This window comes from Amia ocellicauda, chromosome 5 (genome assembly GCF_036373705.1).
Source record: "Amia ocellicauda isolate fAmiCal2 chromosome 5, fAmiCal2.hap1, whole genome shotgun sequence".
NCBI classification, from domain to species: domain Eukaryota; kingdom Metazoa; phylum Chordata; class Actinopteri; order Amiiformes; family Amiidae; genus Amia; species Amia ocellicauda.
This window is the reverse complement of record NC_089854.1, coordinates 45,248,118-45,258,366: the sequence shown is the minus strand read 5'-3', so window position 1 is coordinate 45,258,366 and position 10,249 is coordinate 45,248,118. Positions and strand designations below refer to the sequence as shown.

Below are 10,249 nucleotides of genomic sequence, written 5' to 3'. Positions count from 1 at the left end.
GTATTATTTCCAAAGATTTCATATAGGACCTTGACAGTTTGTCTTTTTTAATACATTTTTTATATTAAAACCAGATGTTGGAAAACAGTATCTTGTTGTATCTCATTCCATATTGTGTTTATCACAATCATCTCTACCAGTTATACGGGGATTAGTAAAGGTGCCTGAGTGATTTAACATCATGTTACGATTGTGTTATTTCTTCATATATTGGGCATTAAATAGTGTTTGAGACATAGTAAACCTTGGATGATATAACACAATTTCTTTAGCATGTTTATATTTCAGGAACAGGGTAGTTTATTTTAAAAGAAAAGTGTTTTAGCAATCAAACTTGAATCATATTTTTTAAAAGCTGAGCTGATTATTAACCTCCATGTGCTTTAAAGGACCAAATTCTGCATATCCTTTGAATCAGATCATTACAAAAACACATAATTCTTTCGGATGATTTTTATTGATTACCAATTAATTGCTCTTTTGATATTGATAATCTGTAGCACATTTGTCAGAATTATAATATTTCATATTACCTGTAAAAAATTGCTAAACTTTTTTCCACAGCTGTATTTGCCAACAGTAATAATGTCTTTAACCTTTCAATTAAGTTGGGGCACAATTAATAATTTCCTGACTTTATAAAAGCTTTCTTGTATTTATTGTGTAAATATAATAAGTGGAATGGGGATTTAGGAGACCCATATCTTTTGCTCCAGGGTGTTGAAACCCATAATCACAACAAAGCTGTCCCCGTTCAGTTGTCCCTTGAATTTATAAAAATATCTCCAGACAATTACACTTCACAGATACCTCCTGTGATTATATTGTGAAAAGGTTATGTTGCAGTTAGCCTTTGCAGTTCAGAAAATAAATTATTGTTGACATTACTATAGTAACATCCTTAGAGAATGCAAAAGGGACATAATTTGTATTATTTTAAATTTACTTCATTCTGTAAAGGTAATTGGTGTCAATAAAATATTGTTTCACCTAACTTTTAATTTGAACAAATTATGGTGCTTTATTATTGTTATTAAACAGTTATTCTTTTTGGTGCTATTATCAGAAGAACACAGACATTTGCCATTTTGTCAAATCTTACTAATAAAGGTGAAAGGATACAATTTTGAGAGAAGTGTCTGAAGCAGTCCAGCCATAACATAACCAACTAGAACAAACTCTGACTCAACTGGGCCACATACACAGAAACACAGGGATATAATGTGTAATTCCAATTACTCACAGAAATGGAAGAATAAATAACTTGTAAAGTGTTATCCTGAATGTCTGCCGTGGTTGCTGTCTCCTATGTAATTTGCTTTTCGCTATAGCTCTGCAGTTCTTTGTTTAACTCCTCTATTTTAGGTGCATTAATCATATGTTTTAAGGTAATTTGTCATGAATGAAGGACAAATAAAGCCGTAATTAACCCCCAAAACCTCCTGTGTTTTAATGCTAAGAATATACACCGATCAGCCATAACACTATGACCACCTGCCTAATATTGTGTAGGTCCCCCTTTTGCCGCCAAACAGCCCTGACACGTCAAGGCATGGACTCCACTAGACCTCTGAAGGTGTGCTGTGGTATTTGGCACCAAGATGTTAACAGCAGATCCTTTAAGTCCTGTAACTTAAGTTGCGAGGTGGGGCCTCCATGGATCGGACTTGTTTGTCCAGCGCATCCCACAGATGCTCGATTGGATTGAGATCTGGGGAATTTGGAGGCCAAGTCAACACCTTGAACTCATGATTCATCAGACCAGGCCACCTTCTTCCATTGCTCCGTGGTCCAGTTCTGATGCTCACTGTAGGCGATTTCGGCAGTGGACAGGGGTCAGCATGGGCACCCTGACCGTTCTGCGGCTACACAGCCCCATACGCAACAAACTGCGATGCACTGTGTGTTCTGACACCTTTCTATAAGAACCAGCATTCACTTTTTCAGCAATTTGAGCTACAGTAGCTCGTCTGTTGGATCAGACCACACGGGCCAGCCTTCGCTCCCCATGTGCATCAATGAGCCTTGACCACCCATGACCCTGTTGCCGGTTCACCGCTTATCCTTCCTTGGACCACTTTTGATAGGTACTGACCACTGCAGACCGGGAACACCCCACAAGAGCTGCAGTTTTGGAGATGCTCTGACCCAGTTGTCTAGCCATCACAATTTGGCCCTTGTCAAAGTCGCTCAGATCCTTACGCTTGCCCATTTTTCCTGCTTCACACATCAAGTTTGAGGACAAAATGTTCACTTGCTGCCTAATATATCCCACCCACTGACGGGTGCCATGATAACAAGATTATCAGTGTTATTCACTTCACCTGTCAGTGGTCATAATGTTATAGCTGATCGGTGTATTCATAATAAGAAATATTAACACAAACACAAAACTTCAATATTTGTTTCACTTACTATACAACATGCAATATAACATAGAAATCCGATTATGTTCGTAAAAAGTGACATTTTAAAACCAGGCTGTAAAAAACATGCTGTGCTAAACATTTTCTTGCAAAGATACATTGTTTTTTTTTCGTAAATTGGTATCTAGTTGCTGTTGTTTGGAGAGGCCTGTTGTGTTGATATGAAGTGCATGTTATAGTTTTGAGTAAACAGCTCCCATCCAGTTAATTGTGCTCAATGGCCTCTATTTAAAGTAATCACTTGAGCATATTAATATAAATGCAGTTCAATTATTTTTAACTTTTGATGCAGGTTTACAGTAATCATATAATAAAGAAGCAGGCAACATACATACATAAATGTTGTTCCAGGGCTGATAAGTAAAAGGTTACACAATCTGGAACAAATTCCCCAGCAATGTGGTTGAATCTGAAAATTTGGGAACATTTAAAAATAGACTGGATAGTATCCTTGGATCACTTAGTTATTAATGGACACCAAACGAGCACGATGGGTCAAATGGCCTCCCCTAGCTTGTAAACTTTCTTATGTTCTTATGTTCTATGTTACCTCACCTAAAATTATGTTCTCAATTCATATTATTATCTGGTTTGATGTGCATTTTAGAGTTCAAGATGTCTGAGTTAGAAGAAGACTCAAAGAAGATATAATCTATTTATGCAGCTGGAGAAATATATTTTGCTAAAATACCTATTTATATATTATTTAGTCTTTATTCTTTATATGTATTTTTTCTTTGGTAATTTCTTTGTTGAGCTTAATGTGGTGAATTTCTGCAGTGCTTCTCAGAGTTCTTAATATAACTAATGTGAATGACTCATACATACATTTATGTGTTGTTTCTTTTGTTGAATTTGTCTTTATTTTTGCCAATCAAATAAGTCTTATGGCTTTGTACACCATGAATAGCAGAGGTTGCATATGTTGGATAAAATGTTAGAATCTATGTTTTAACAACATATAAGATTAAACTACTTTTCTATAGAATAAAATAAAATACATACCTTCAAATGATATACATGTGTTCACAATCACACGTGGGTTCCAACACGTAGTCAGTGTACATGTAGTATTGTATATCGTTTTTATTCCACTAGAGGACACTGCTGGTTAAAACCATAACTAGATCCAGAACTATGTATTCATTAGGCAAAGATCAGGCAATTGAGGACACTTTAAAAATAAACTTCCTTACAGAGAAAACTGAGGAGACTGTTATTTCTGATCCAAAACTATGCCTAGAATGTGATCAGAAATTGCATAGATTGTGTTTTATTTTGAGTTGAAATCAAGTCTTTGTATTCTTTTTGGCCAGATAAGGTTCAGTAAGAGCGGGAAATGTTCTAGTTTTAGACTTTGTCCCGTGGCCTCCCTGCCCTGCCAGAGATCATGACTAGAGCCAGTATGTATAACAAGAGAGACAAACCATCTCTGATTCTCCACATGTAAAACTTCACTGAAAGATGATTCATCCCTCAAGTCACTTTTTATACAATCTTATACAGTTTCTCCTCAAATCTATATGTTAACTTTTTCAACTTTTTCACTTAAAATATATGTGGTAAAAGCACCACAACAACAACAACAACAACAACAACAACAACAACAAATACTATACAATCTGATGAACCCTGTAGCACAGTGGTTCTCAAACTGGTCCTGGAGTACCCCCTCCCCTGCTGGTTTTTGTTCCAACAGAGCTCTCAATTACTTAATCTTAATTTAATTAGCAATCTGCTTAGATTTGACTTTTTAAATTGTGAAATAAAATAGTTGGTTCTTTAATAACTTATCTATACAATTCTATACTTAACTTAAAACCCCTACAGTTTGCAATAATTAAAATACTCTGATTTAGGAAATTATGAGTTCAATTAAGGATTCATATAAAGTAATTGAGAGCTCATTTGGACAAAAACCAGCAGGGAAGGGTTTGGGAACCACTGGTCTATTATATATCTCCCCTCAGCATGCTGTAGGCATCTCTTCCCAGCTGGGGTCGCCATTGCATTATGTTCAATGTGGCCTAAAGTGAAATCCCAAGCAAAGGGATGTCAGTGAAACTTTTACTGTGAATCAGTGCGACCTTATTTAAACATTGTGCACAACACTTTATACAAGCTACTGTTCTCCTGAAAGAGTGGATGGAAAAGAAACCTAGAATTATAGAGGTATGCGTGGCATGTTCACGTACATAGAAATTAATCTACTTTGGAAGGAATAGGGCTGCAAAAAAGGCAACCAGAAATGTGCCAAAGAAACTTACAGCAAAACAGGTGCATGGAAACAGCATACTTTAGTCTATGTAGTCTGTATTTTGAATCTTATAGTAGTCCCTTGCATTCACCCATTACTGTCTTTGAAACATCATCAGCTTTCTCATATTACACACTAACCTTGTTCAGGGATTATGACAGGATTTTTCTTTCCCTTTGCTTGCTACAAATCCATTTTGAAGACAGGCAAGAACAGCAATATTGTTCTTAATAGAAGCTTGTAACAGCAGTGTCTCAAGATGAAGCATTACTGTCATGCCTTTGATATGATGAGTACAGTTCAGTAGCAGCTATTGACCCTAATGAGCTGAGACAACTGAGACTAGCCTCTAGGTATTTGTTGGTCGTTTCCATTTATAAAGCCACACGTCTTTCACCTTATGGAGTTCACCTCATCCTGTCCAGTAGTGTAACAGAAATGCACTTCCACTTTGCTAGTCAAGGATCATGGGAGTGAATTATGTACCTCAAACTGACATCTATAACAGAATTGCAGATATTGATAGTAATCTGGATTATTGACTTGCTTTTGATGTTGTTTTCTGCTCTTTTTCTTTCTGTATAATCACTGCAATATGTATCACAGATTTGTTGCGTGAGTTGTAGTTGTCAAAGGTCATCAGGATGTTGTTTTATATTTCAGATAATTGTTTTTGGTATTAGATTCAAAAGTATCAAACCTTTTTATGCCTGAGTTCAGGGTGTGTATAAGATGGAACACTGATAACATATATAGTAGTACAGTCTGCAGTATTCACAGATTATTTTTGTTACATAAATAAAGTTCATGTATACTGATTTATCCATTATATATATATATATATATGTTCTGAGAAAAATATAAACCTGACTGAACTGAAATGTTTGATAACCCCTGTCTTCGCTCAGTTCTTGAATCAACTGCCATCTTTCTCCAGGCTAAATCTAAAAACAGATGACTATAGTTTAATTAACAATGTTTAATAGACTAAAAGATTTACTGAGTAACATGGTTTCAAATGAAGGGTGTGAATACTACAAGTGTGTCATTTTTTAATGCTGTGTTGAAAATGTATCAACCATTTGTGGACTTAGGAGCTTTACATAACATCTAAGAAAGAAACTCAGATTTGTATATGTATCTTTTGTTGTCAGTCTCGAACACAGATATTAACTAAATACTGATCTACAACACCCTTGCGCATTTCAAGCAGCAGCTAAAGGACCATTTACCTCTACCTCCACCTACTACCTTCATGAAGCATTTGAATTAATTATAATAATATTAATATCTGTGGTTGGCAGATATGTTTTGATTTAGTAACCACCAAATTAATGCTAAAACTGAGTACACATAATATGGGGTAACATTACAGTTAAAATTTTATATATATGCATTCAGTATATTCAAAAGGTCAAAATAAAAAGCTATGCAAAGGGTATTATTTTGCTGTGATTATTTTTAAAGCCTGTAATTTTATATAAGTTTTGTCAAGCATCAAAATAATATAGTTCCATTTTTTTCAGCATTGGACACAAAAGGTTTAAAAAACATTTTTTTAACTTTTAGTAGATACAGTTTGGGATAGTTTAACCATATCCACTTTGGAAATAAACCCAAAGTTACACATCATAATGGATTTACATAGTAAGCTTAAAATAGATGGCAGTATTATACATAGTTCAAAACTAATTTCAGAATCATGCCTTCAAACCAGTCTCTACTTCAGCCATGAAAACAACAGCTGACAGGCTGTTCACTTTTATGTTCTGAGAACCTGTATTTATTATGGTTATGAACATCTCTTATGTACAAATTGCTCTATAAATATATCCCAAGTTATGTTTGTTTTAAATTAAATTAATTAGAAGAACTTAAGCAGTACTTGATTAACTTAAAGTAGATTTCTTGGGCTGCATGCCCTGGCTGGATTAATTGTTTACAGGCTATTGCTCTTGCCCTAAACAAAGCTGCAACTGAATAGACTTTTATCAGTTTGGATGTTGAAGTGAAGGACTTTCTCTCGGTTTATATACAAACCAGCTGAGGGCAGTTCTCTATTGACTCTTTCTCTCTCTTGTTTTTTTACATCAAAGACATTCAAAAATAAAAGTATCTAAACTCAGCTGAACTGTGAACACAGACATTACAAGAGAGAACTGCAAAAAAGTCCAGAAAATTCAAGATGAGGCAAAAGAGAAGTAGGGGAAGGATGGATTGTGCAAGTCTTGGAAATTTTGAAGGAAGGGGAAAATGACAGACGTGAAGAGATAGAGAGGTCAGAGAAGGGAAAGAAAGGAGAAGGGATTAGAGGAAGCTACTTCCTGTCTTAGTATTTGGGAAATAGTGATTTAGTACTCTAAAACCTTCAGATATTGTGTTTGTATGTGAAGGGGATTTAAATGTGAGTTTGTAGAAAATAGTGTACACAAAGGAAATCAGACAAGCCACACATTACCACAGAATCAGAATCAGATATACAATATTTTCTTGTTAAAGTGTGTAATATAACTTCAGGAATCAATAAACTACAGCAGTGCTTAATCACTTGAAGATAAAGAGTATGGTTAGTCTCCAACAGTTCTGAATTCAATTACAAAATAATGACTGACTTTCATTGTTATAATAGCTTTGTTACAGCATGTAATTTGTTAAAGATGTGGGCATGACATTGACAATCTTTAAAAGAAACACAAAGCAGAAGTTTGTCTGCTGAGACTGGATTACAACAAGGAGTTAATGCTGTTATTAGTCCTTGTGTCAAAAACATGCAGAGTCTTGTCTTTCAGGAGTATTATTATTAGTATCATGAGAAGCACTCCAACTTTGAATTGTGTGTGTTAAAAAGAAAGCACTGGAATTAAACCCTTTCTCTTTTCTATTCAGTTGCACTTTCCCCCTGTTCAAACACAGTTCAAATATTATGGTACATTTTGCTCTTTGTTTTATTGCGCTGGGTTGGCGTGGTCTGGCTACTTACAGGAAATGTGATGGTAACTGTGTTCCTGTCCTTGCTTTCTGTATTGAACCAGCAGTTTCTACTGCCCATAAGCTGAAACAAGTAGAATGAATATAATTACATATTGGCCTTACACAATACATCCACATATAAGGATATATGGTCCCATATGACACGTTTTGATAGAGCATAATACTTTTTGGTCAAGAATGACATTGCGTATGACACTTTACACCCTGTATGGCATTTGTTTACACATGTATGATACTTTTGTGACATTATTTATTGGGCTTGTTATTTCAATATTAATGTTGTAAAAACAGCTTAACTGGTCTTGAAAGGTGTTTCCATTGTATGATCAGATCAGCTGTAGAAGGAATACTCTTAGGAGTTTGGTTTGTGATTATTTAAATACAGAATAGTGTACAATACTGTAGTGTACTAGTGCAGTGTAGTCCTGCAGTATTAACTATATAAACAACTATAAATACATCCATATATAATGCATTGTTATGATCTGTACTATAGCTTATTGTAGTGCAGGGTTTTACTGTATTGATACACTGCTATTGCATACATACTGCTGTGTTATTACTGTTTTTATCAGGGGCACTAACATACCTTTTGTAATACTACTACTACTATTTAACTTACTGTCACATACAATCATGAATGCATTGACCTGCTACTCTTAACCTAATTTCTACCACAACTATTTACACTCATACAAACTGGTCACTGATATTAACCTGTATACTGCCATAGCCTACACAATAATACATATTCAATAATAATCAACTCAAAAAATATTGTCACATGCAGACAAAGTATCCTTAGGCTACTTTAAATTCTAGTCATCTTATTATAAACCTGTGATTTCGGTAATAGTACAGTATATATCATGGAAACGTTTTCAAACATGTTTGCATATAGGCTTCAAAAGAGTTTACCAAGCGCTTACTTGGACAAGTAAAGACAAAATACACATTATTATTATTTTGTAAATCAGCTTTAAATTCAAGCATTTGAAATTTTTTTAATTAATTCATGTTTATCATGGACCGATATGAAATACATCCTGCATTATGTATCTTTGTGGTATGCCAGCAGCTCTTTCCAGCAGCAGCAGGCTGTACAGTACCAAGCGGGACTCTCCCAAACTTTGGAATGTTCAAAACCACGTGATAGATTTTTACTACTGCATTGATTGGGATTCGCAGCCAATCCCGGCCCAGTTTCCCAAGAATTCTCCCTTCCGAAGCCAATCAGCTGGCGCGCAGGGGCGGGATCTATTCCGGCGATGACGTCTGCACCCCGTTAGGATCCCTGGCTTTTCGACATGGCGTAAGAGAGGAAGGGAAAACTGATCTTTTATTTTAAAGGAATAACTACGAGAGAGAAGTTTTGACCGCCCGGGATTTATTTATTACAGCAGTTTACATCAATTTCTGTAAGTAATTCGTCATCTGTGTTTTTGTCTTAAGTTCTCAAGTCTCTGAACTGGTTATAACTCCTTACATAGAGGTCAGCGGGAGAGAAGATTAGCAAGATAACTCCAAGTTTGTAGCAACACTTTAGAAATTGACGGAAACGTTGAATATTTGAAACAAAGTAATGCAAACCTTGTGGAAGTGCTATAAAAGGGGGGGGGGGGGGACTGTAACAAATTAATCAAGCATGCTTAGAAAACTCCCAAAGGTGTTTATTATATACCATTTCCCCCAGTAAAAATTGAACGTTTACTCTTCAGTCTATTCTTGCTCATTTATTTTGCTTTATTTTCTTGTAAAATGCGCGGATTTCCACTCTGCTTGACTTACTATATACGGAAAAAGTTTTAAAAGTCCGGTTAAATGTTTAATATTGGCTTACCTACCTAACAAAACGCATGTTGCTCACAATCATTTCAACCTACCCCACAGTCTGTTTTAAACTTATAATTTAATTTTATTCGTCATAGTTTTTAGAAGCATATCTTGATCTTCAGTTAGACATTTTCTGTAGACGTCCGTGTCTACGTGTGTTAAAAAAGTATAATTTATTAAAATAAAAATAAACTTTAATTGAGAGAAAACCATTAATGTGTATTTGTCGTTAGTCTACGGATGTTGTACGATTTCAGTTTTGTTGCAGGGGGAAAGAACCAGAATCAATGCAGTTATTGTACGTAGTGTTTCTGGTTCATTGCTAACAACAATACGAGTATTTTTCAAGTATAAACGCAGTGGAAAATGTGAATATAGTCCGAATTGTAGTCGTTTGTATAAATTGGATGCGTTGTTTTAAGGTAAAAAAGCTGGGCGTGGAAAAGAGTCCTGGTTTCTAATTGGACACAGCGGTGCTGCCTATCCTGATGTTACCTGATGGGCAATTTCCTACATATAGAGTTGTAATTTACTGTCTGAAGTAGGTTATAAACAGTGCTTTCTTTTATTTCAACATGAGAAATTTGTTCTGTGACTGTGTTTTTCATAACATACCTCTTTACCAATCATGACGTTTTGTTTTGATGATAAGAAAAATAACAAATTATTCGTAATTAAGAACTGAAAACGTTTGAGAGCCCTGTGCATTTAAGTTCAATGACCGGAGAGATTGCAGATACTA

The 10,249-nt window shown here is 35.2% G+C and overlaps 1 protein-coding gene across 15 annotated transcripts in view; it reads left to right on the top strand.

Moving 5' to 3' along the window:
- The first annotated feature begins 8,953 nt into the window (after nt 1-8,953).
- ppfibp1b (PPFIA binding protein 1b) overlaps nt 8,954-10,249 on the top strand; it is a 48,157-nt gene continuing 46,861 nt past the window's right edge. For all 15 annotated transcript variants that reach the window (XM_066705435.1, XM_066705431.1, XM_066705437.1 and 12 more), the window contains exon 1: nt 8,954-9,092. The gene's annotated coding sequence lies outside the window, so the exon portion shown is untranslated. The remainder of the gene's footprint in view (nt 9,093-10,249) is intronic.